The 26,422-nt window shown below is 38.1% G+C and overlaps 1 long non-coding RNA gene across 1 annotated transcript; it reads left to right on the top strand.

Annotated features, from left to right (window-relative positions):
• Positions 1-5,318: 5,318 nt before the first annotated feature.
• On the top strand, positions 5,319-17,881 carry LOC116549375. Its single transcript, XR_004267834.1, has 3 exons — positions 5,319-5,925; positions 16,086-16,212; positions 17,633-17,881. It is a non-coding gene; the product is annotated as an uncharacterized LOC116549375 (long non-coding RNA).
• The last annotated feature ends 8,541 nt before the right edge of the window (positions 17,882-26,422 follow it).

Here is a 26,422-nt window from a genome sequence, read left to right as displayed (position 1 = left end):
GATTTTCTTCTAGGGTTTTTATGGTGTTAGGTCTTATGTTCAAGTCTTTAATCCATCTGGAGTTAATTTTAGTATAAGGTATCAGGAAGGGGCCCAGTTTCTGCTTTCTGCACATGGCTAGCCAGTTTTCCCAACACTATTTATTAAACAAGGAATACTTTCCTCATTGCTTTTTTCTGGTCTGGTTTGTGAAAGATTGGATGATTGCAGATGTGTTGTGTTGCCTCGGAGGCCTCTGTTCTGTTCCATTGGTCTATATCTCTGTTTTGGTACCAGTACCATGCTGTTTTGATTACTGTAGCCTTGTAGTATAGTTTGAAGTCCAGTAGTGTGATGCCTCTTGCTTTGTTATTTTTGCTTAGAATTGACTTGGCTATGCAGGCTCTCTTTTGGTTCCATATAAAGTTTAAGGTGTTTTTTTCCAGTTCTGTGAAGAAGGTCATTTGTAGCTTGATGGCGATAGCATTGAATCTGTAAATTACGTTGGGCAGTATGGCCATTTTCATGATATTGATTCTTCCTAACCATGAATATGGAATACTTCTCCATCTGTTTGTCTCCTCTCTTATTTCGTTGAGCAGTGGTTCATAGTCCTTCTTGAAGAGGTCCTTTACGTTCCTTGTTAGTTGTATTCCTAGGTATTTTATTCTCTTTGTAGCAATTGTGAATGGCAGTTCATTCTTGATTTGGCTGTCTTTAAGTCTGTTATTGGTGTATAGGAATGCTTGTGATTTTTGCACATTGATTTTATATCCTGATACTTTGCTGAAGTTGCTTATCTGTTTCAGGAGATTTTGGGCTGAGATGATGGGGTCTTCCAGATATACAATCATGTTACCTGAAAATAGAGGCAATTTGACTTCCTCCTTTCCTATTTGAATACCCTTTTTTTCTTTTTCTTGCCTGATTGCTCTGGCTAGAACATCCAATACTATATTGAATAGGAGTGGTGAGAGAGGGCATCCTTGTCGAGTGCCAGAGTTCAAAGGCAATGCTTCCAGGTTTTGACCATTCAGTATGATATTTGTTGTCGGTTTGTCATAAATAGCTTTCATTATTTTGAGACACGTTCCATCAATACCTAGTTTATTGAGGTTTTTTATCATAAAGGCTGTTGAATTTCGTCAAAGGCCTTCTCTGCATCAATTGAGATAATCATGTGGTTTTTGTCTTTGGTTCCGTTTATGTGGTGAATTATGTTTACAGACTTGTGTATGTTGAACCAGCCTTGCATCTCCAGGATGAAGCCTACTTGATCATGGTGGATAAGCTTTTTGATATGCTGTTGCAATCGGTTTGCCAGTATTTTATTGAAGATTCTTGCATCTATGTTCATCATGGATATTGGCCTGAAGTTTTCTTTTCTTGCTGAGTCTCTGCCATGTTTTGGTATCAGGATGATGTTGGTCTCATAAAATGATTTGGGAAGGATTCCCTCTTTTTGTATTGTTTGGAATTGTTTCAGAAGGAATGGTACCAGCCCCTCTTTGTATGTCTGGTAGAATTTGGCTGTGAACCTGTCTGGACCTGTGTTCTTTTTGGGTGATAGGCTCTTAATTTCTGCCTCAACTTCAGAACTTGTTATTGGTCTATTCAGGGTTTCGACCTCTTCCTGGTTTAGGCTTGGAAGGATGCAAGTGTCCAGGAATTTATCCATTTATTCCAGGTTTACTAGTTTATGTGCATAGAGTTGTTTGTAATAATCTCTGGTGATGGTTTGAATTCCTGTGGAATCTGTGGTGATATCCCCTTTATCTTTTTTTATTACATCAATTTGGTTATTCTCTCTTTTCTTTTTTATTAATCTGGCTAGTGGTCTGTCTATTTTGTTGATGTTTTCAAAAAACCATCTCCTGGATTTACTGATTTTTTGAAGGGTTTTTTGTGTCTCTATCTCCTTCAGTTCTGCTCTGATCTCAGCTATTTCTTGTCTTCTGCTAGGTTTTGAGTTTTTTTGGTCTTGCTCCTCTAGCTCTTTCAATTTTGACGATACGGTGTCAATTTTAGATTTTTCCTTGCTTCTCATGTGGGCATTTATTGCTACATATTTTCCTCTACACACTGCTTTAAATATGTCCCAGAGATTCTGGTATGTTGCATCTTTGTTCTCATTGATTTTGAAGAACATCTTTATTTCTGCCTTCATTTCATTGTTTATCCACTCAACATTCAAGAGCCAGTTGTTCAGTTTCCATGAGGCTGTGTGGTTCTGAGTTAGTTTCTCAATTCTTAGTTCTAACTTGATTGCACTGTGGTCTGAGAGACTGTTTGTTATGATTTCCATTCTTTAGCATTTGCTAAAGAGTGATTTACTTCCAATTATGTGGTCAGTTTTAGAGTAGGTGTGATGTGGTGCTGAGAAGAATGTATATTCTGTGGATTTGGGGTGGAGAATTCTGTAAATGTCTATTAGGTTTGCTTGGTCCAGGTCTGAATTCAAGTCCTGGATATCCTTGTTAATTTTCTGTCTGGTTGATCTGTCTAATATTGACAATGGGGTATTAAAGTCTCCTACTATTACTGTGTGGGAGTCTAAGTCTCTTTGTAAGTCATTAAGAACTTGCCTTATATATCTGGGTGCTCCTGTATTGAGTGCATATATATTTAGGATGGTTAGCTTTTCTTGTTGCATTGATCCTTTTTACCATTATGTAATGTCCTTCTTTGTCTCTTTTGATCTTTGTTGCTTTAAAGTCTAATTTATCAGAGATGAGTATTGCAACTCCTGCTTTTTTTTTGCTCTCCATTTGCTTGGTAAATCTTCCTCCATCCCTTTATTTTGAGCCTTTGTGTATCCTTACATGTGAGATGGATTTCCTGGATACAGCACACCAACGGGTTTTGGCTTTTTATCCAATTTGCCAGTCTGTGTCTTTTGATTGCGACATTTAGCCCAGTTACATTTAGGGTTAATATTGTTATATTTGAATTTGATCCTGCCATTTTGATGCTAGCTGGATGTTTTGCCCGTTAGTTGATTCTCTTTACCATTTGGTATGTTTTTAAAGTGGCTTGTACTGGTTGTTCCTTTCTATGTTCAGTGCCTCTTTCAGGAGCTCTTGTAAGGCAGGCTTGGTGGTGATGAAATCTCTGAGTACTTGCTTGTTCATAAAGGATCTTATTTCTCCTTCACTTATGAAACTTAGTTTGGCTGGATATGAAATTTGGAGTTGAAAGTTCTTTTCTTTAAGGATGTTCAGTATTGGCCCCCACTCTCTTCTGGCTTGTAGGGTTTCTGCTGAGAGATCTGCTGTGAATCTGATGGGCTTCCCTTTGTGGGTAACCTAACCTTTCTAGCCAGCATTTTATCCTTCATTTAAACCCTGGTGAATCTGACGATTATGTGCCTTGGGGTTGCTCTTCTTGAGGAATACCTCTATGGTGCTCTCCCTTTCCTGGACTTGAATATTGGCCTGCCTTGCTAGGTTGGAGAAGTTTTCCTGGATAATATCCTGAATAGTATTTTCCAACTTGGATTCATTCTCTCCGTCACATTCTGGTACACCTATCAAACGTAGACTAGGTCTTTACACATAGTCCCATATTTCTTGGAGACTTTGTTCATTCCTTTTTACCCTTTTTTCTCTAATCTTGCATTCTCGTTTTATTTCATTGAGTTGATCTTCAACCTCTGATATCCTTTCTTCTGGTTGGTCAATTCGGCTGTTGAAATTTGTGTATACTTTGCGAAGTTCTCGTATTGTGTTTTTTAGCTCCATCAATTCACTTATATTCCTCTCTAAGTTGTTTATTCTCATTAGCATTTCGTCAAAATTTTTTTCAAGGTTCTTAGTTTCTTTGCATTGGGTTAGAATACATTCTTTTAGCTCAGAGAAGTTTGTTATTACCCACCTTCTGAAGCCTGATACTGTCATTTCATCACACTCATTCTCCATCCAGCCTTATTCCCTTACTGGTAAGGAGTTGTGATCCCTTGCAGGAGGAAAGGCATCCTGGTTTCGGATGTTTTCATACTTATTACACTGGCTTCTTCCCATCTTTGTGTATTTATCCACTTGTCATCTTTGTAGTTGTTGACTTTCAGATTGGGTCTCTGAGTGGACGTCCAGTTTGTTGATGATGAAGTTATTTCTTTCTGTTTCTTAGTTTTCCTTCTAACAGTCTGGCCCCTCTCCAGGTCCACTCCAGGGCCTGCTTGCCTGGGGATCCCCTGCAGCAGCTGCAGAACGGTAAGGGTTGATGCCAGTTTCTTCTTCTGCTGTCTTTGTCCCCAAAGGATACCTGCCAGATGTCAGTCTGAGCTCTCATTTATGAGGTGACTCTTTGGATATAAGGGGGTCAGGGAGCTGCTTGAGGAGATAGTCTATCCTTTATAGGAGCTCAAGTGCTGAGTTGTGAGCTCTGTTGTTTATTCAGAGCTGCTGGGCAGGTCCGTTTAGGTCTGCTGCAGCAGAACTCATAAACCCCCCCTTTTTTCCCCAGGTGCTCTGTCCCAGGGAGTTAGGGCTTTATTTATGAGTTTCTGTTGTGCTGCTGCCTTTTTTCATGGCTGCCCTGCCCAGTGAGGAGGCAGCCTAGTCATTGTCTGCCTGCAGTGGCTTTGCTGAGCTGCTGTGGGCTCCGCCCAGCTGCCATGTGAACTTCCCTGCAGTCCTGTTTATACAAGTATAGTTAGAGCTGCCTCAGCAATGACGGCCCACCTCTATAATGGTAGACACTCTCAGTAATGGCAGGCTGCCTCGGCTATGGTGGGCTGCCTCAGCAATGGCAAACTACCTCCATAGTGGTGGACTGCCTTGGTAATGGCGGGTGACCCTCCCCCACAGAGCTGGACCATCCCAGGTTCAGCTGTGCTTGATGTGAAACTCTCAATCCAGAGCATTTCCGATTGCTGTTTTTTGTGGGGATGGGACCAGCCGAGCCTGATCACCTGTCTCCCTGCCTCAGAGCCCCCCCCCCCTTTTTTTTAGTTGAACAGTTGACTCTGTCTCCCAGCTGTTCCAGTCACCTGTTGAAAAGGTGTTGGGATCTGTGTGATTTCCCGTGTGGCAACCCACTGTGCCTGTGCTGGCTGAAACAGCTGCTCTGAGATTCGTGGCACTTTTTTGCCCAGGAATCTCCTGGCCTGGCTCCCTGTTTCAGTCCCCCTTTTAATCAGTTGAATGGGTGACTCTGTCTCCCAGGAGCTCCAATTGCCAGCTAAAACGGTGCCCAGACCTGTGTATTTTGTACAGAGAACTGCCGTGCTGGGGCACCAGCCAAAACAGCTGCACAGGTGAAAACAGCCACACTGGTGACCCATGGGGCTCCTCTGCCTGGGAATCTCCTGGTCTGTGGACAATAAAAATCCATCTGGAAATGTGGCGTCCACTCACCCTCTGCGCTTTCACTGGGAGCTGCAATCCTGAGCTGCTCCTAATTGGCTGTCTTGGATCCATCCCCATCTTCTAATATTTAAAAACTATTACATAATTTAGCAAAGAAGTTGCAGACATCATCAAAAGTTCAGTGAAATCTGACTTATGTCTTTGTTGTTTCATTTTAGTCTCACTCTTTAATGTAAAAGAAAATAGCAAAAACATTTATATCAGAACTATACTAATTTGTCAATGACCTCAGTGATATTTTTTCTAATCAGATGTTAATTAAACATTTATACACAGTCTGATTTGGTGGCACTATGGTTAAAGATAGAATGAAAAAGAAACTGATAGTGAAATCCACTATCACTATACTGTAGGAAACAGAAAGTCACACTGAAATTAGTGGTATGGAATTTACAGTGAAGATTATTGCATATTTTATCATTATTTTTCTGAATTTGTCACTATATGCTCTTAAAGCAGTAATGGTTATATGAAACTTTCTTTTTCCCTTTGGAGAGCCAGTTGAGCCACTGGATAGAGAACATGCTGTGTTAGAAGATGAATGCTCTTGTAGATGAGAGGATACCAGAAAATCCATGTACGTCCCTTTGTAATTCTCTTAGAACAGGAGTTCTGCTTATGTATAATACTAGTTTTATGTAATATACCTCTGTGGCCTTTTCCTCCATTGAATGGGGAGGGACATTTTTCTCCTTCTGGGGCCTCAGCTTCAGATGCCAGAATGCATTATGCATTTCACACTATAAATAAGTCACCTGCTAACATAGACGATTGGAGGACAAAAAAAAAAAAAAAAAAGCTCTCATGAGTTGCATATAAGCCTGGGGTCTTGGACGCAATATTCTGTCTCAACACTATCTTTTATTTCATTTTTTAAGTATCTAGTACATACCTAGGACATGGATGCAACCTTCTAGAACTAAGCCCCACAGTTCTGGTATATCTTTGGTTTCATAGGGCTCCACTTCACTGATGTGACCTTTCCAGAATCAGTCATAGTTAACCTGTATTTTATTCTATTCTCTTTGGGTTCTGTATTATATTAATACTACTGTAATAGTGATTGCCAAAGAGTTAATGCCATTTTCTCTCCAGGTAACATATATATTCACATTAAGATATACTTATTCTTGGTGTTTTAACCACAGTTGATAACTCAAGGGCTGGGATTCTAAACATTGTGGCATAATGGTGGTGATGGTAAATATTTAATAAATAATTTTTGGTTGATTAATAGGATGCCCTTCTAGACTCCTTTAATCATACCACTTCCAACTTCTCCTGTACTCCAGGACAAATTAATCATATTATTCCTTCTCCCTTTTATCAGCTTTGGAATTAAAATTACTTTATACAAAAGCCTAAATTGCAGATTGAGCATCCACCAGCTTTCTGGTGAAGCTGTGTTGAGTTTTAGAGCTGCCTTCCTTTGCCATGCATATATGCCTCATTGATTTTTATTTGGTGTTTAGCTTATGCTACAGTTAATCAAATTTAAGTTTCATTTGTAAAGACCTTGATGAGACAGGAGAAATTCCAAAAAGAGAGAAGAAATCATGAGATTATGGTCTTTTGACTTCCAATTGAAGAGTGGAGCTTAGTTATCAGTCAAATGAATGTAGTGATATTTTATAGTATCCAGAAGCTTGCTAATGAAATAGGGGTATCTTATTGCGAATGTATCTTTCCTTTTAAGCCTCCCATGACTACTAAAATGATTTAAATAGGAACATGTATGAAACAATTAACTAAGTATCACAGAGAACAGTGGGTTCAGTAAAGGAGCTTTGTAGTCAGGAGCCTGGCGTTCAATCCTAGCTCTGCCTCCTCTGGAATCTCAGTTTTATTATCTAGAATATTGGAGATTATTTTAAGTGTACTCACTTTGTTGGGCTGTTTTAAGTATTAAATAATATAATAAACATAAAACGCCTAGCAAAATTCTCACTTACAGACCATAATGGCAACATGTTGCCAAAAGTAAGATTTCTATGATGCAGAATATCAAGAAGACAAGTTGGGAACCATTTTAAAGACGGGGAATTTCTTAATTTGTAGGCTATAAAATGACATTCTTTGTTATTTTACAAAGTGGTGGTATTTCATTTAAATATATTAAAATAACTGCAAACAGATTTAGCTATATTAAAAATCATTTGTTGAATTTTAAAGAATTTCTCAAATATTTTTATTGTATACAACTTGTAAAGATGAAAAGCATTGAATTACATTTGAGAATACTTTAGTCTCCGTCATTAATAAGATATGAGATGGAAATTTTGTGTTACAAGAGTTCACTGAGATATCAGGACAGTGTATCATATCTCAGTGGAAAGTTCTGGTATAACAGTGCTACAGTCAGTCACAGTACATGATTTCATTCCAAATCCAGCCTAAGAATTTCTATTTTGTATCCAAGAGTTCTGTGAATTTACACTTTCATCTGATTAAATGTTAACAATAGCTCACAGGAGTAGTCTGTAGCAACTTCTGAAAGATTTATCTATTCTTTTCATTAGAAGTAATTTTCTATATTATCAAAAGATAATCATTCACTTAAATATCAAGCTTTCCAGAATCTACATTTTAATCTCTGTTCTATTAACAAATTGTAAATGAGAGGTGAATGCAAAGACAGATGCTCAAACCTCACTTCTTTCATCTGGCAAGCTTCCCTTTTCCCCCAGCCCGCAATAGCACAGTATCTTCTGTAATATACTTCTTAGAAGTCTGAAGAGGTGTGCTGTTACTGAGGATCATCTTGGAGGTCCAAGCAATTATGAAAATACTGCTTTTGGAGATTTATGAAGCACATTAGCATATTACAATCACTGAGGAGTCTCGCCATGTTTGTTTGGTCCAGTGTTTTCCTCTTTTATTGCATAATACTTATACCTCATATACTTTGTGTTTGATAAAACATGTTTTAGAAAACTTTACTCTGGATTATAATTTTTTTGATCCAGAAGCAAGAAAAAAATTCTGAGTTGCTTTTAACAAAGTTTTTAGAGTCAAATTTGGAATAAGAATTGGGTTTGAGCCCTTGCTACAATTTTATAGCCAGGTAACATTGAATAAGTTATTTCATTTCTCCAAGTCTTGGTTTTCTTTTCTGTAGAAGCATAAAGTACCTAGTAATTACCTACAGTTTTTATGAATATCATGTAAGTTAATGTAAGTAAAAATGATATATAAAAACAATGGATGATATTTACTGACTCAAATATTTCCCTCATAGATTTATTGGGCCTTATTTAATGCGCATTCATTAATAAGCTTAGATATTCAGCTTCTCAGTCCATGATAAATTGGAGTTAGGAAAAACAACCAGAAAGTTATTGGGGAGTTACTGAGCAGTGACAGAGTGGTGAACCTAAAATAAAAAAGCAGACTGACTATTGGTACATGGGATAATAGTCAATGGTTATAGTTCATTGAGAAATGGTTAAATTATTATTTAAAATGAGATGGCTGCCAGGCACGGTGGCTCCTCGGCATTGGGAGGCTGAGGTGGGCAGATCATTTCAGCTCAGGACTTTGAGACCAGCCTGAGCAAGATAGCAAGGCCTCATCTCTTAAAAAAAATTAAAAGTAAAATAAAAGGGGATAGAGTATAATATCTTAAGGAGAAAACCACAAATGTGGTTCCTTTAGATCAGGATCTCTTTGTTATCCATTATAAATATCTGTCTCTTGTACTGAGATCAAGACAAACTTATGGTGAGATCTCTGTAACTTTCTGCTTAATATAATTTCCAGTATTAGTTGATTGCTAATTTATTTATCTGAAGTAACTCACTCTCTGAAAGCCCTACATTGTTAATGCTGTGATTTTTTATTTTTTAAATTATAATGTCAACTTAATGTCTGATTGTTTGTCTAGGTATCTATATATGTTATATGATATATAGCTATTAGCCATTAAAATATAGAAATAATATTTTTTCACATGGAATATATTTGTCACGGAATATATCTTATTGAGTTTAAAAAGTAGTTTACCAAGTAATACAAAAAACATATTTGTTTAAAAATTTGTATGCAAAGAAAACATTCTGGCAGAAAAAGAATTTACCAAAAAGTTAGTGTGGTCATTAATCTGGGTAGCGAGTTTATGGCTTATTTATATTATATTGTATTTGCTCATCTCTCTGTTTCAATTTTTCTACAATGAGCATTTCATACCAATATGAAGTATTCCATACCAATATAACCAAAATAAAACAAAGTCTTCATTCTGATATTTCTGATGAAAACGATTGAGCAGAACAAATGGGAACTATCACATAAAAGTCACTCGGGAGCAGTAGTGTGTGTCCTTTTGCTGCCTGGATGCCTCTCTGGCCCTCTGCCTAGCTGGCCGCCCTGAGCATCACAGTATCTTTGAGGAGATGATGAACTGTTGTACCTCAAATCAATCAAATTCTTACTTGGATGGATTTTTCTAAAAGATGGGAACAAAAACCTGAAAAACCATTAATCTTATCACCGCAGGACTCTTCTAAAAGTTTCCAACTCTTATATTAAGCAGTCAAACGAAATAAAATAAAAAGAAAATAAGAAATAACCTTGTAAAAGTTGTCAATAGTTTCATAGACAGAGTCTCATCTGGGCTCTTCAAGCAAACATAGCTCTAAGCTTTTTAATGATTATTAAGTATCCATGTGATACTATCAGTGACAATGATAGGGATATAAAATGCTCTCAGCATTCCATTTCTTATAGATACATCTTGAAAAGTATAAGAAGGACTCATCAGATATTACCTGTAAGACACTCACACAAGTTAGATTGTAACCCAGGAATATAATCCACCTGAGACAGCACTTAAGGTAAGAGATAAATGACATAACAAAGAATACATATGGTTCTCGAGAAACTTTTATCATTCTCCTTTATTTGCACTTTCTTTTGTCAGAGAAAACAAGATCATAGACTTCAAGTTTTTTTCTCATAGCTCCTATGAAGCACTCTGCAGTCAGCCATTGTATTTTTATTTAATGAGAAGGTAGAAGAAGACTCTTGGGTTTATAACACTGTGAGATTATTAATTCTTTTAATAGCCTAGTGATTTCTTGCACTTAGAACAATGATAAATCATTTATGTTACACTGGTATGAAGCTTTAGGGCTAGCAGGCTAATTATTGGTCACCTGTGGGAGGATAGCTTATTAATTGACATAAGCCATGTATCTCAGAATGTAGATCATTTCCATTGTAAGCAAATTATACGATTGTATAATTTTAATAGAACAAATATTTTGATGCCTTTTTATTGATTAGCAAAGAGGAAGTATAATTCCAAAATCATTCAAAATCTTGTTTTTGGTTTCTCTGCAGATGCTTTTACCGCTCTCATTTTCTTTAAATTATTATTTATGTTTTGCTGATGAGCCAGATGGAATATGGATGTTCAGCCCTAATACTAGCTATTATTGAGATGGCCAAAAGCAAGCATAGTCCATATTCTCTTCTTGTTATTTTCCTCAGTTTACATGCTTTGTTTTCTGCTAATTTCCTTGTATCTGCTTGTCTTTCTTTGATGGATTTCTGTCGTCCTCTGACTCTGATTTATTTCTTTTCGTTTTCTCAACTGTTCCTCATGTGTATGTCTTACTCTCCCTATTGCTTTTTCCCATGATGATTCTCATTCCTCCACCCTCCCATATCACTTCGAGGTGCTGTTTCCCATTATCTCCTCCCTGCAATGCCTAGTAGCACCCATCATCTCTCTTCCTTCTGATCTCCAAGGAATCATTTTGACATTTTTATCCCTGTGCAAATTTGAGACTCATTTTGGGTTTCTCTCACACTGGCAGCAGAGGAGAGTTTTATTTAGGGTATGGGAAATGAGGTGCAGTGAATGCCCCTCATCAACCACTTAGCCAAGATCTGACCTCTTGGGAGAACCAGGAATCAGTCAGAGAGAACCAGGAATCAGTCAATGTTCAGGAGAGGAGAGTTTTGATTTTAAAGACCATGGTGATATGTGAGGTCAGCTTTGGTAGGTCAGGTGATGCTGAAGGAGTGGACACTCTGCGGATTTATAGGTCTTGGGCTCTTTAGGTGTGTTCTAATGCTGGTGAAGAAGATGCTGATTGTAAGAGGACAGAGTTATAATCCCCATCCACTCCATCATTCAATTTATGCCATATACTGTTGTTAAACGAATTCACCAAATTTGCTGCCTTAATCACAGTCTCTCATCTCTTGAAACTTCTTCAGAAACTCCAGTTACTGTGCCATGCAACTCTCCACTCCTCAAGCATCTTAGTCAACACTAAATGAAATCCCTGACCTCTCTCTGTGCCCCCATTTCAACTTTTCTTCATTCTCCCACTCCCGTTCTTTGCATATATTTATTTGACCTTTTCTCCCAGACTGTCCATCTCATTTTTAGAGAGACTCAGTCTAGGTTTCCAGGAGGATGTACCTCATTTGTACAGCCCCACTCATTATCCTCAGGTTTTCAATGTCCTTGTTAAAGCTTAGCTTTAAGCTTATGTTTCTCTTAGACATTTTAATCCCATTTTGTTCTCTTTAGTATTATAATCTCTGTGCATAAACTCTATACCCATTTTGCCTATGTCTAATAAACATTACATTTTAATGAGGACATAACTTCACTTTAAACATTTTTTATGATTTTTGAAATAATTGCAGTACTTCTGTGTGTAAATAGTGCTACAGAAGACAATGATGTTAAAAGAATTTTATACTATCATGTTTAATTTTTAAGGAGTAGATATTCTTGCTACCCATGCTCCTTTCCCATAAAAAGTGTTGGGAATAATCACATTATTCTTTGGCTACGCTTTACATCCAAAGTCTTATTTCCAGTCCTCCTTTTAAGTGCCTCAAGTGAGTATCGTCAGGAGTGTTCTCCTGGTAGGATGGTACAGTAGTCCTTGAAGTTTGGACCACTTGCCTCTCTGTAGGAGATGTCAGGGGCTCTTTTCGTGTATTTAAATGTCTTTTGTTTTTGTTTTGTACGATAATTTCCTGGGTCAGTTTTTGGACACTCTTTAGAGTCAAAATCGATGAGATATTTCAAGTACCCTAATAAATAGTCGTTAGGAAAAACTGACATTTTGGGCCCTTATTACACATGTAAATAGATATGCTTCTGTAACTCCACTGTCCTTCTCATAGAGACTGAACAGCCACTGCTATGTGTGTAGCCACCCATGTGACACTCACTGAAAACCAGCCACAGCTTGAGATCAGCCATCTACATTTGGCCAACCAAATTCCCTCTCCTAAAATTTGTAATTGGGACACAGGGATTCTTCCTTGTCAGCATTTGACTTTATAAAAGATGTTAAGGCAGTGGAAGTAGCAGCCACGGACTCACGTGTAAATGGCTAGATGCATTTGGACAACATGGAAGGAAAACAACAGAGATATGAAGCTAGAAGCAGAGGTAAGACCTTGTGGCATGATAGGTAGAGACAAGAACAAACAGAGCAACAGGGGGAAAGAGAGACAGACACACACAGAAATGGGGAAACACATAGAGACAGTTAGATTTAGGGAGAAGGAGAGAGAGAAGAGATAGAGAGAGAGATTGAGAAGAGAGAAATGGAATAGTTGCCTTAAATCCTAATAACTTTCCAGCTCTTGATTCTAACATCCCTTCCTCTACTAAGAGAATAGAGGTAGAGCCCCTTGTGCTGAAGCCAGGTTGAATTGGTTCTATTCCTTGTATCCAAATGATTCTACTGTGAAATACAGCCTAGCCCTAGTCTATGCATGTCTAACTCAGAATAGCTTGCATCATAGCTGTTCCATGTTCCTACTGTGAACTATGGTTTCATGGGTTCTGTTTCTGCAGTTAACAAGTTGGCCAAGCTGGCAGTCAGTATCATATTAAATCCACAATGAAGACTTTTTTGTTAAATGATATTGAGGTATTGTCATCAATTTTGTAACTTGTTGGCTGGGCACAGTGGCTCAGGTCTGTAATCTCAGCACTTTGGGAAGCTGAGGTGGGTAGATCACTTGAGGTCAGGAGTTTGAGATCAGCCTGGCCAAAATGGTGAAACCCCATCTCTATAAAAAACACAAAAATTATCTGGGATTGGTGGAGTGTACCTGTAATCCCAGCTACTTGGGAGGCTGAGGCATGAGAATCATTTGAACCTGGGAGGCAGAGGTTGCAGTGAGCCAAGATAGTGTCACTACATTCCAGCCTGGGTGACAGAGTGAGACTCTGTCTCCAAAAAAAAAAAAAAAAAAAAAAAGTAACTGGTAGTGCTTTATTAAATTTATTGGTTAATCAGAATGATTCGCCAGTGTGTAAAGAGAATTGTCTAAAAACAAGTAACATTAACAATGACAAAAACCAGCATCTATGTGGGTGTGTTTTCCATTAAACTAACCTTACTGATTTTCTTTAAACCTAAACAAATAAACATATTAAACAAATACTTACATTGTCACACTAATTTAATATTTTAAAATGTAATTTCATTGGTTTTGTCATTTTGCTATAATTTAACTTATAAAATTGCTTAGGTATTTTAAATGTAAAAGAGCTATACGTAGAAGGACTTTATACCCCTTTTTATATTAGTGCATATGTAAGTAATATTAGTAAAATAAGTAATATTTGTTTTTCTAATATTTTCCCTCAAAGAAATTCCATACATTATTCAAATTTGGGAAACATTGAATTAAGAAGTTGTTTTTCTAAATGAAAGTTTATTATTTTTAATTCACTTTACTTTTTCAATTTTTGGTAACATTCCCAGATTTATCCATGTATAGTTGATGTTTATTATCTTATGCCAGGCTGTTTTAAGGGTCAAATAAATTGAGTTTTATTTTCAGCAGTTACGAATTTTCTCTCTCTCTCTGCATTTTTTTTCTCAGTATATTTCAATCTTTTCCCTGAAAACCAAGAGGTACTTGGTCAGTTTTGGTTCAAATGCTGTATTGGTGAGGCCAAGCTTGTGGTGTGAAGATAGGGAACCACATAATTTCTCTGTGGCTTCTTACTGCCCTCAGCTGCTGGCCAGAACTAGCCACCTTTCTGCACATCAATTCAGTGGCATAAGAGCCCCAGATTAATAGGAGGTAGACTTAGCTGTCAAAGTAATGGAATTGTGACTTTGTTATCAGAAGTAGTATTTTCTTTGGAACCCCAGTAGCACTCCTAGCCACCCTTCTACATGTCAATTCAGTGGCATAAGCACTCCAAATTAATAGGAGGTAGACTTAGCTTCCAAAGTAATGAAATTGTGACTTCGTTCTCAGTTAGAAGTATTATTTTTTTAGGAACTCATAATTCCAAATTTGTGAAACCCAAGGGTAAAGTAACAAGAAGCAAATTCTTCAGCATAGAGAATATAGGCTTAAAATTGAGAGGCCATGCCCACTTCCACCCTTTGTTTCCTGGACCTGGCTGTGGTGTGAAGTGGGGGGACATTACTATATATTGGTCACTTGTTTAAATACCCCAATCTCCCCCCTCCTCAGCTGGTGCCATAGCTGAGCCTTCAATAGGCCATCTGCTTCTAGATGACGGGACATGTTGTAAGATTAATGAATTCCATGAGCATGACTACTGCTGTGTTTGTTTCATTACAAAGCGACTTTCTTGGTTGAGGGTGACATTTTGTGGTATAATATGTCAGTGGATAAAGCATTCATTAAGTCTAGTAATAAGGGCATGTATTAGATGTATTAGTTTCCTAGGGCCACTGTAACAAAGTACAAATGGGTTGGCTTAAGGGAACAGAAATTTATTCTCACACAGTTCTGGAGGCTAGTGGTCCAAAGTTCAAGTGTTGGTAGGACCATGATCTCTCAAAAGTTTAGGAGATAATCTGTTCCATGCTTTTAGCTTTTGATTTCAGTGACAATCTTTGGAGTTCTTGATTTGCGCTACAGAACTAAAATCTCTGCCTCTGTTGTCACGTGACACTTGCCCCCACCATGTCTCATATTGTCTTCTTATGAGGACACAAGTCAAATTGAATTAAGGGCCCACCTTACTTCAGTATGACTTCATTTTAACTAATTATATCTGCAATGACTGTATTTCCAAATAGTCACACTCAGCGGTATTGAGGATTAGGACTTCAACATACCTTTTGAGAGACATAATTCAACCCATAACGGAATGCTAGAAGAAACATCGTGGACTAAGAGGCCAATCCATATCTAGGATTCCTGAGGACAAAATGCCTTCTCCATTCCAAAACAGAAGGGATCCAGTGGAATCAACCTTCCAGCAGGGAGCTGGCGGTTCCCTTTGGGGAATGGTTCCATATCAGACCTCATCATTGGCCTCCATGTCTTAGCACCTAGCAATTATGATAGCCAAGACAGCTTTGGAGAGAGAAAATCTATATTGCTACTATTTAAATGTTTGTGTTGCTTCCAAATATACATCTTGAAACCTAATCCCCAATATGAAAACATTAAGGGTAGGCCTTTGGGAGATAATGAGGTCAGGAGGTTGGAACTCTCACAAATGAGATTAGTCCTCTTATAAATGAGGCTTGAGGGAGCTTGTTTTCCCCTTTCACCATGTGAGGACACACAAAAAGGCACCACCTATAAATCAGGAAAGAGGCTTTCACCAGTTACTGAATCTGTTGGCCAATTAGTCTTGGACTACCAGCCTCCAGAACTGTGAGAAAGAAATTTCTGTTGATTATAAACTACTTGCTTTATGATGTTTTGTTATAGCAGCCTCAATGGACTAAGACACCAATGTATAACCTGCAGGTTTGCTACCACAGCCGCTTAGAATGAGCACTGCATTGGCTGGGTGAGGAGGCTGAATAGCATCTACAATAAGGATCAGCTAGTCTCTATCAATATTAAGAGACTCTTCTGCAGTGGATGCTCTCTGGTAAGCTTTTATATATGATATGAATATTCTAATATTCCTTATAAGGTTTGGCTCTGTGTCTCTACGCAAATCTTATCTCCAGTTGTAATCCCCATAATCCCCACATGTTGAGGGAGGAACCTGGTAGGAGATGATTGGGTCATGGGTGCAATTTCCCCTATGCTGTTCTTATAATAGTGAGTTAGTTCTCACAAGATCTGATGGTTTTATAAGGATTTGACAGTTCCTCCTTCAAACGGTCTCTCTCTCTGGCCACGATGTAAGATGTGCCTGCTTCCCCTTTGGCCATTATTATAAGTTTCCTGAGGCTTCACCAGCCAGGCAGAACTGTGAATTAATTGAAACTCTTCTTTATAAATTACTCAGTCTTGGGTATTTCTTTTTAGCAGTGTGAAACAGACTAATACAATTCCATAACCACTTCGAGAAATCTGTCCACATATCCTGTCCTCAGAACACCTTGCCACCAATTCTTGCTTTTCCAAGTCACAATGAAATGGACATCCCATTGGCTTTTCCCTGGAGTCATTGTGAATCCATACGGTAGACCATATATTCCTCCACAGAAAGTGGAAAAACAAATGTACTACCTGAAATTCTGTCCACCGGGGATATTTCCGTTTCAGACAGAATTTCAAACTGCTACAAGTGGGTCTAGAGTGTAGCAGCTGTTCATTTCTGGATGGGGTCAACATCTGTCAAACAGGTAATTTTTCCTTCTTGCTAATAGTCATAGATAACTTCATAGCCATGGTTTAAGGAATTGCCTACGTAGCAGTAGGAGTAGATACTTTGAGGTCTGATTCTGTCTAAAGGAGTTATTTGCATTTTCTGGACAACCTTTGTCCCTGTTAGGTATATTCCATTCATATTTAATAACTTGATGCTCCTCCACACATCTACTTTTATATTTTCTTTTGATCAGATGATATCCAATTCATGATGAGCAGCTCAGGTCATAGAGTCTTCTGGTTGCTGTGCTCAGGTATTATTATTTGGTTGTACCAGAATCCAGTAACAAATTAGGATCAGCTTTAAAGTGGAAAATAGTTGTTTGCAGCATAGAGTCTGAATTTACTCCAAATATTGGGGCCTACATTATGTTTTTCCTATAGAGGCCTATTGGGGGCTCCAAAGTGTGCCTCTATTTATGACAGAATTAAAATACCATTTAGATATGCTAGCTTATGATGTCTAAGTGATGGGACATCTTTTACCATAAATTGGACCTATTGCTATGCCTCTCTTGCTCTGGGCAACATTCCAAACTGGTATCCTTGTGTATTATTTAGGAAATGGATAACAGCAGTGTTCCCAAATGTAGCATATGCTTCCTCTAAAATCAAAAGACATGTCAAATGTGGTGCCTCTTTCTTTATGGTAGGAAGTTCAAAGTGCACTTAATTATTCTTCATTTCAGAGGTGATAACCCACATGGTCTACAACAAAGGATTCCCAGAATCTTTAAATTTGGCAGAATCCCAAATCTTCATGGGAGCTGGGCAGAATTCCAAAGCTGTGGGTTTTATTTTCTACTCACTAAAGCACAAGTGTTTTACTAAGGCACCTAGGTGTTTGCAACTTCCTGCTTATCAGGTCCAATTAATATAATGTCTTCACTGTTATGGATCAGATGTTTTCTGAGATTTCAATGTGGTTAGGATTTCTCTGGACTATATTATGACAGAGATCAGGAGAGTTGATATAGTCGTGAGATAAGTCACTGAAGATGTACTTTTGTTCCTACTATTTAGATAAAGATGAATTGCTTCTTATTTGTCCCTAATACAGATAGGGAACAAAACAAAACAAAGTGAAACCATTTTCTAGGTCAATAACTACCTTTCTGCAGTTAGCAGCTGTGTTGGTGGTACCGATATTTCAGGGTCATTCTAAAGTATCCACTTGGCTTTTGTATCAGCCAAACTGAAGAGTTAAGTGAGGATGGGATAGAAATCAACACCCCTATTTCAGTTCTTTATAGTAGCACTAGTTTCTGCATTTTTTCCCCCAGGGATATGATATTGCTTTCTGTTTATTACTCGACATGGATAATTCCAGGGGCTCCACTTGGCTCTTCTCAACATAATGACATTTATGACATCAGTCAGGAAACCAATGTGACGATGTTTCTAGTTGTAAAGTATGATTATTTCAGGTAGATGGCTGTGAACATAGAAAATAATGACTAGGAAGGGATATAGCCCACCAACCATTCTAAGACAGATATGGGCCAAGATTCCATTTATTTTATGACTTTGTACCCGTACTAATTAGTGCTAAATTGGAGCAATAAGTAATAGCTCCTAGGTAGTATCATTACTTTTCTTTCCTAACTCACTCTCGCCTTGTTAAATGGCCATGGGTTCTCTGGGGGAAGGCTTGGAGAAAGAATTACAATGTATTTGTGTGTCTGCATTTAAGGATGATTCCTTAATAGAAGATAGCAGCCATCTCAGAAGGCTCTGGGTTTATGAACGAGGTATGAGGTCATGAATTCCTACTATAGCACTTCAATTTGAGTTATTGCTTACCGGAAGAAGAATTGGTCTGATAACATAGACCAAGTAATATTTTATAAGGCTGACAATCAATTTCATTTCTAAGGTCCTCCTAAAAATATTAGCCACAATAAAAAATCCACGTGGGTCAAAACATTACCATTACCATTCTGTCCTTGTGATTTGTTAGGGGTAATTGTTCCAGTTTCATCCCCAAAACTGAGCACTGCCACCTGGTCTCTAACACTCCAAGACCCCATAATTCTCATTAATATTAGGGAGCCCAAATTTTCATCTGCATCTCTGGCCTACAGAGAGGAGTCTTGACAGAGCTCTTAAGAGATGTGTTTGCTTAATACAAAAGTATTCTTATTGCTTTGGAGAAGGAAGTATTCTCGTTTCATTTTTCTATGGTCCTTGTCATAACTCTGTGTTGGAGGGAACCTGTTTCACTATCGCCTCCTTTGCCCACGTTGAAACAGGGACCCATCTTGTCTGTTTCCAAAAGAGTGCCTTGGTCATGCCACCTCCCCGGACCCCCCTAGGACCTCCAAGCTGTGTCCATGAAGTGGTGCAGTGAAAGGGGTGGTAGGTGGTGGTGGAACCCAGAAACTGATGCTGGTACTTGGAGGGGATTCTTAAATTGTATTAAAAAATAATTTTTTGTATAAATAAAAGAAAGTGGGATAAGTCCCAGCTCCGGGGGTGAAAATAATAATAATAATAATAATAAAAAATACCCTTTTGTAGGTATAGTGAGGGTTTTTTGGAATAGGTTACATAGAATAGATCCACTACAAAATTTTCATCTCCCTATGCCTTTGGTTTTTTCCTCTTTGCACCAGAGAAGTCCCAGCAATTCACCCTCATTACTGTACATCACCACTAAGCCCAGGTTTCACCAAACTGTTAAAGGCCATCCCAGATTCTTCAGCTGACAAATTATATCCAGAATCTCAGGTGAGTTTTCTCATATTGATAAATTCTTCCTAAACTAACCTTTTATTTTTATCTCCTTGATTTCACCCCTTCAGAATAAATTTCTAAACATGCTTTTCCACTCTCATTTTCTGATATTCAAAGTTGTCAATGTCCTAACACATCTCTGGTTTAGAATATATCTCATCTTTGAGGATACCTTGCACTTCTCCTTCTCTCCATGTAAGCAATGAGGGATGATTGGGGTTAACCTTGAGGAGAATGGGAATCTCCTGGAAAGGCAAGTGCTGCTGATGAAGTCACTGAAAGTAGCTTTTTTCAGAAAGCTTGGAGGGATTGCTTCAACTGCCAAGAAAGATTCAGGAGGCTTTAAGAATTTAAGTTAAGGACCCCATCTCAAGTCTCCAGGGTCCCCTTTTTCCAACTAGTGACTCATTATAAGTTTCTTAGGTTACAACTGGGTCCCTGTTTACAATGTAGTAGGACCCTGAGACTTGAGATGGGTTGGTAACCTTAACTTTTTCTTGAACTTTCAAAGCCCACTCAATGGATATATTTACCAACATTGCAACTCTGCTCATACCATCACGTCTTGATCTAATCATCAGTTATGTTTGTTCTGCAGATATACAAGATAAGAGATACGTTTAAAGCTGATTAGTTCTCCCTCATGCTTTGAGTTGAGTGTTCAAGGCACTAAGATTATATTCTTAGTTTTGTAAGCTCTTTAACAGAGTGAGAATCAGCCTGTAATCTTTATTACTATAATGATCAAATGACATACACATAATCTTCCAAAGCATTGCTCTCCACTGATTATCTGTCCCCACAAACCCCAGCAAGGAAATTGTCTGTATATTATAAAATAATATGTGTGGAATCCATACTAGAATTGTAACCTGAGGGGCTGTTTCTAGAGGCTACTCCTGGTACCAATTAGTGCATTGCTAGGGGCCCAGCAAGACGCAGAAGGCACACTAATGGAATTCTAAGGAGAATTTAATGAAAGTACTAGTTAGAGAAAATGTGACTTAGGGTTAGAAAACAAATCAGAGAAGTTGAGGGACCTCCGATTAGCAACATTGAGGTGTTACCATCTCTAAACCTGAAGGAATAGTTCTCTGGGAACTATTCCCTGCCCACCCCCTGCCCTTCAGGTTTAGGGATGGTAACACCACAAAGCCCTGTGAGCCAGAGCCTTAGAGGAGGGGCTGCCTGGCAGGAGCTGAAGTCAGAGAGAGTCGCATCCAATATAAGAATCCTAGCGTTAAACCAGACATGAACAAGACATTAACTGGCCTGACCTCTCTCTTCCCTCCTTATGATTCCCTGTTAGGCTTCTCATTAGCCCATGTCATGCACTCTGTAGGGTTCAGCCTTCCAGGAATACAGAGAGCACAGAGAGAGTGGATCTGGGTCAGTGGAGAATGGAGGGTAGCAAATGGAGAATAATTTGCATGCTGTAGTGGTGGTAGGAGCTGTCTATGCAGTAGTGGTGAATTCAAGGAGAGAGTCCTATTGCATTCAGGAATACTATTTCCTTTTAGTATTGCTCCTTGTAGAGAATGTATTCTTTCAGACTCATTGTATAGCTATAAAAAATCCTTTTCCAGGCCATATCCTACCTCGGTATGCCAGAAATTCTTTCCTGTGGGCCTCATGGTCCCCAGGCAAATCAGGATATATGGCTAGAAACTGCTTGGGTGTCCTTAAACATTCTGGTAATGAAGGTGATTATATATGGTTGTAGCATATGAAAGCCTCCAGAGAGACCATTGCTAGTGCATCTGAGTTCAAGCCAAGAGATACTGTTAGAGGGTGAAGTAAAAGAAAATTAAGGTGAGCATTCCTTGGAAGCAAAATTAATTTATAATGTGATGTGGCAGCAGAAAAGCTGAATGCTTTTTGAAGACCTGTATGAAGAATAATCACAGCCCTGAGTATTTCTTCCCACACAATTCAGTTACAATACTTCAGATATCACATCTGATTTTGAATGTCTGAGTTAAAATAAGTTGCAGATATTTGGTTGATTAGTAGAAAGGAAAAGTATGCAATAAAATGAAAGAAAAAAGCCTAACTGGTAAAACACACACACACACACACACACACACACACACACACACACACACACACCTGCCTCCAAAACAGAGTGAAATAGATTAATTTCTATACCCCAAGTATGAGGTGTAATTTTTTTTTTTTTAGATGGAGTCTTGCTTTGTCGCCAGGCTGGAGTGCAGTGATGTGATCTCGGCTCACTGTGACCTCTGCCTCCCGGGTTTAAGTGATTCGCCTGCCTCAGCCTCCTGAGTAGTTGGGATTACAGGTGTGCTCCACCACACCTGGCTAACTTTTTGCATTTTAGTAGAGACTAGGTATCACCATGTTGGCCAGGATGGTCTCGATCTCCTGACCTCGTGATCTGCCCACCTTGGTCTCCCAAAGTGCTGGGATTACAGGTGTGAGCCACTGTGCCTGGCTGGTGTAATGTGTTTAAGACACATATTAAATGGTATGATAGAGACTACAGGGAAAATAAAACTTGGGCATGAGAAAATGTCTAGAAAAACACTCAGGTATCAGTAATACAGTCTTTTTGGTAATACACAGAAAATCAGCCATGCACAGAGGAAAAACATGTAATACATAGTGTGTGGAGGGGGTGCTGATTGTCGGTTATAACATGTTTAGTCACAGGTGTGCATTCCTTTCTATGAGGCATCCCTTAACTCTGTGAATGTGAAAGTTCAAGCCCAGGATAGACCTGTAAAATGAGGAAACAGGAAATTTTACTCTCTTTCTATTTCCCATAAGTAGAACAAATTTAGCTGTATTTTGCTAGAGGCAAGTTTGCTGAACTTGAATAACCTTTACATTGATTGCTATAGACATCCAGGTAAGATTGCAAAGCTTTCTCTGTGGTGTTGCAGTTTTACACAGCGTAGGTTTTTGGTCATTGTGTCAATCTACATTGCTTGCTTCAGACTATCTCTATTTGAGAAGCTCTTTTAAATAGAAAATGGCCTTTACTTGAGTTACTGGATATCGCATCGCTATGCCGACGGGGAGAGTATGGAAACTTTGAAGCTGGTTGATCAAAGTTGCAAACTTTGAAGTTAGTTGATCTTGCTTTCTTCGCTTACTAGCTGTATGACATTGGGCACATTTTTAGTTCCTGTGAGCTTTGGCTTTCTTTTCTGTAACAAGGGATGATTAATGCTTTTAGTTATGTTTTGAGGATTAACAGGGATAATATACATATAAAGCACTAACATGGCTGGCATTTATGGGGACTCAATAAATAGAAGCTGCTGAAATTCTTCTTCTTCATTGTCTTCTTATTTCTCGATTAAGGAATCAATATGCTTTCCCTGTGAGTAGAGTGATGGTACTTCTAGGAGAGGGAAGTTGGCAGGGCAGAGACTTGTCTCTGCTGCCAGAGTTAAGACACCATTTACTTAAAGTAGCTTCTCCATTTCTACTTCTCAGAATAGACTGATTCAGCACCCTCTGGAGACTTTAACTTCTTCCCTAATAAATGAAAAGCTTGAATCTGAAGTCAGGTAACATTTTGCCTTAAAGCATTGTCTTAAATGGATTTTTCTTTCCTGCTTAAAAGAAAGTCAGGAAAGATTTATTATAAATGGTCTCAGGAGGCCTTTTCCAAAATGCTTCCCCTTAAAGAGGTAGTCACAAAAATGAGCACTGAACACTTTTTTGGAGATTTAAAAATCGACAGCAAAACCATTTTCTGCATGTATCTTACTGAATTGGGGATGAGTTTGAATATGCTCAAAATTAACCTAAAACTTCACATTTGATTAAATTAAGATCCACATGTGAAGACATGGATAACAATTCATTTTTAATAAAGAGAACCAATTACTAAAAATGAGATATATTAGAAAGCTGATAAGCAAGCCAAATTATATTAGGTAGCTGTATAGTTATATATTCAAGGCCAATATCTCTTTAAGCGATAATTTCATTAGTATTTATTTAAATTACTTTATATATTACATTCAGCTGAAATAGCAATTCTGAGTTTAATTCAGATAACATAAATACATTTTGCTTTTATTCTTTTATATTTATAAATCTTTGCAAATAATATTAATTGTTTTCTGGAGGATGAGGTGGAAATAAAAATGAAGAACATTAAATTTGCCTTTTCAGCTGCCTCTCTCTGTCTGTAGGCTCTGAGCACATTTTGAATTTTTGAAGGAAGACAAAAGCTCACAGTTTGCACACTTGCTTCATTTCTGCTCCCTAACTGCTTAACAGCCATTGAGAAGGATTGCTACTTGTCTAGAGATCCTTCCTAAGTTGACCTTTTCTTTGAAATGTAATAATAGTCTAATAGATGAGCAAATAAATGTTAGGAAATGTTAGTTCCCCTTAGGAGATGTGGTCAATTATTTCTTTTCCAGTTTTACAATCTTTTATAATCAGTTAATACAGAATGACAAATTGAGAAATGTGCTGGACTTGGCGTCAGAACTCCTAGGTTCTACTCCTGGTAATTCAATTTGTTTGACATTGTGTCTTGCACAAGTCACTTAGATTTTTCTGAACCTCAGTGTCTCTATCTATGAAATGGAAATACCAACTGCTGCCTGTTATGGATGTGATAAATTTGTTTGTCCTCAGCATCCATTTCTACCTTCTTTGTCCTGACCTTCTTATTCTACAGAGGAAGGAAGGATAAAAAAAAGAAATCCATATTTCCTAGGATTCTTCAATGCTAACGTTTGGAAGCAAATTGGATCCTATCATTTAGAAGTATTTATTCAAGCTCTAGAAAGTGGGACTAATTTGGAAGTCACATTCCTGCAGCTTTTGTTTCTTTTTCCTTAGAAAATAGGTTACAAGACATGGAGTTTTCCTGCAATAGTGTTTCAACATTCAGCTCTAGTTAGTAAAGGTGGCAGCAGCAGCAGTGGCAGCTTTCTCATTTCCAGGCCACAGCTGTAGCAAAATGTTCTTGACTTGACAATGCCAGTGGTGGCCTCTTGTTTCTTACCTTCCAATTTTGGCAAAATCTGCAGTCCTCCTGGTGGTTCAGTTGTACAGTGTTTGGGGCTTGTTTCTGGAGACCCAGCTTAGAGTGTGCTCTTCCCAAACTTCTAATTATTTTGTTAACATATATGTTCTTGAATTATTCTTAACATACGTAAAGGGTGTATATTTAGTTTTTGAACATTAATATTTCATCTTATTTTAAGATGCTTTGTTAAAATGCTATATGGACATAGGGATTATGATTCACACACACACACACACACACACACACGATTTGTCACATTCTTTGACTAGAAGACTTTTCTATTTTTCAAACAGTGTCACTCACTGTCACCCAGGCTGTAGTGCAGTGGTACTGTCATGGCGATCACAACTCACTGCAGCCTTAAACTCCTGGTCTCAAGAGATCCCCCCACCTCAGTCTCTCATTGTGACTAGTGGAATTTAACTGGAACATACCTGAGATTTTCTCTACTTACACCCTGGTAATGGGGTCAGGGCAGAGTGATTTGTGGTACAGGAGGGTAGCCTTATGCTTCTCAAGCAACTTAAGGTCTGGCTATGTAGGGGCACTTGGTCTTGAGTAATTTCCTTGCTTCTAAACTCTATTCTTCATATCAACTGGCTTTGACTAGAATTTTCTGCAGCTCTTGTGAATTTCAAAAATCTCAAAGTCAGGGTACTGGGTTATTTCTTGCTTTCCCCTTTTTCTTAAAAGCAATGTCCCTTGGGAAACTAAAGGTTAAAGGTTTGAAATTGTAAAGGATTGTGCCAATTCTTAACATCATTGGTTATTCAGAGATGCAATCCTGGTATATTTTCTGCAAGAAATCAAATTACTCAGTTGGAAAATATGATGATTCTTGAAAATAACAGGAAAACTATATGTGCTAAATCAGCACTCTCGGGTCTCAAAATCTGAGTCATAATTAGCTTATCTCATTATTACCACTCATTTAATAAAGCCACCTATAATATTTGCGGCTTTGGATTTGTGGTGGGTATGATGAGTCAATCGTAATTTTTTTCCTTAACCTTGGGGAACTTAAGGTTTTTAATCAGTGGACTGCTCTGACCAAACATAATCAATTTTAAAGGAAAAATGTTCTTAGTACTCTTCTGAATTGATAAGCACTTACTATGAAACAAATATTAGTTTTACGTGAGTAATGTATGCATATTTTATACTTCCTTATATCAAAATGATGTAAAAGCGGGTTTTGACTGCAACACATTGTAGGAATTAGATAATACCTGGTAACCCTGCTTAACTTTATTTTTTATTTTTTTAGTAATTAATTTCTTTTTATTTTTCCATAGGATATTGGGATACAGGTGGTGTTTGGTTGTATGAGTAAGTTCTTTAGTGGTGCTTTGTGAGATTTTGGAGCACCCATCACTGGAGCAGTATACACTGCATCCTATCTGTAGTCTTTTATCCTTTATCCCCTTTTCACCCTTTCCGCCAAATCCCCAAAGTCCATTGTATCATTCTTATGCCTTTGAGTCCTCATAGCTTAGCTCCCACATATCAATGAGAGCATACAATGTTTGGTTTTTCCATTCCTGACTTGCTTCACTTAGAATAATAGTTTCCAGTCTCATCCAAGTCACTGTAAATGCTGTTAATTCATTCCTTTTTATGTCCTAGTAGTATTCCATTGTCTATATATACCACAGTTTCTTTATCCACTCGTTGATTGATGGGCATTTGGATTAGTTCCATGATTTTGCAATTGTGCTAC

The sequence above is a fragment of the Sapajus apella genome, unplaced genomic scaffold (assembly GCF_009761245.1).
Source record: "Sapajus apella isolate SASKATOON/1434 unplaced genomic scaffold, GSC_monkey_1.0 scaffold6, whole genome shotgun sequence".
Lineage (NCBI taxonomy): Eukaryota > Metazoa > Chordata > Mammalia > Primates > Cebidae > Sapajus > Sapajus apella.
This window is presented reverse-complemented; position numbering and strand designations above follow the sequence as displayed.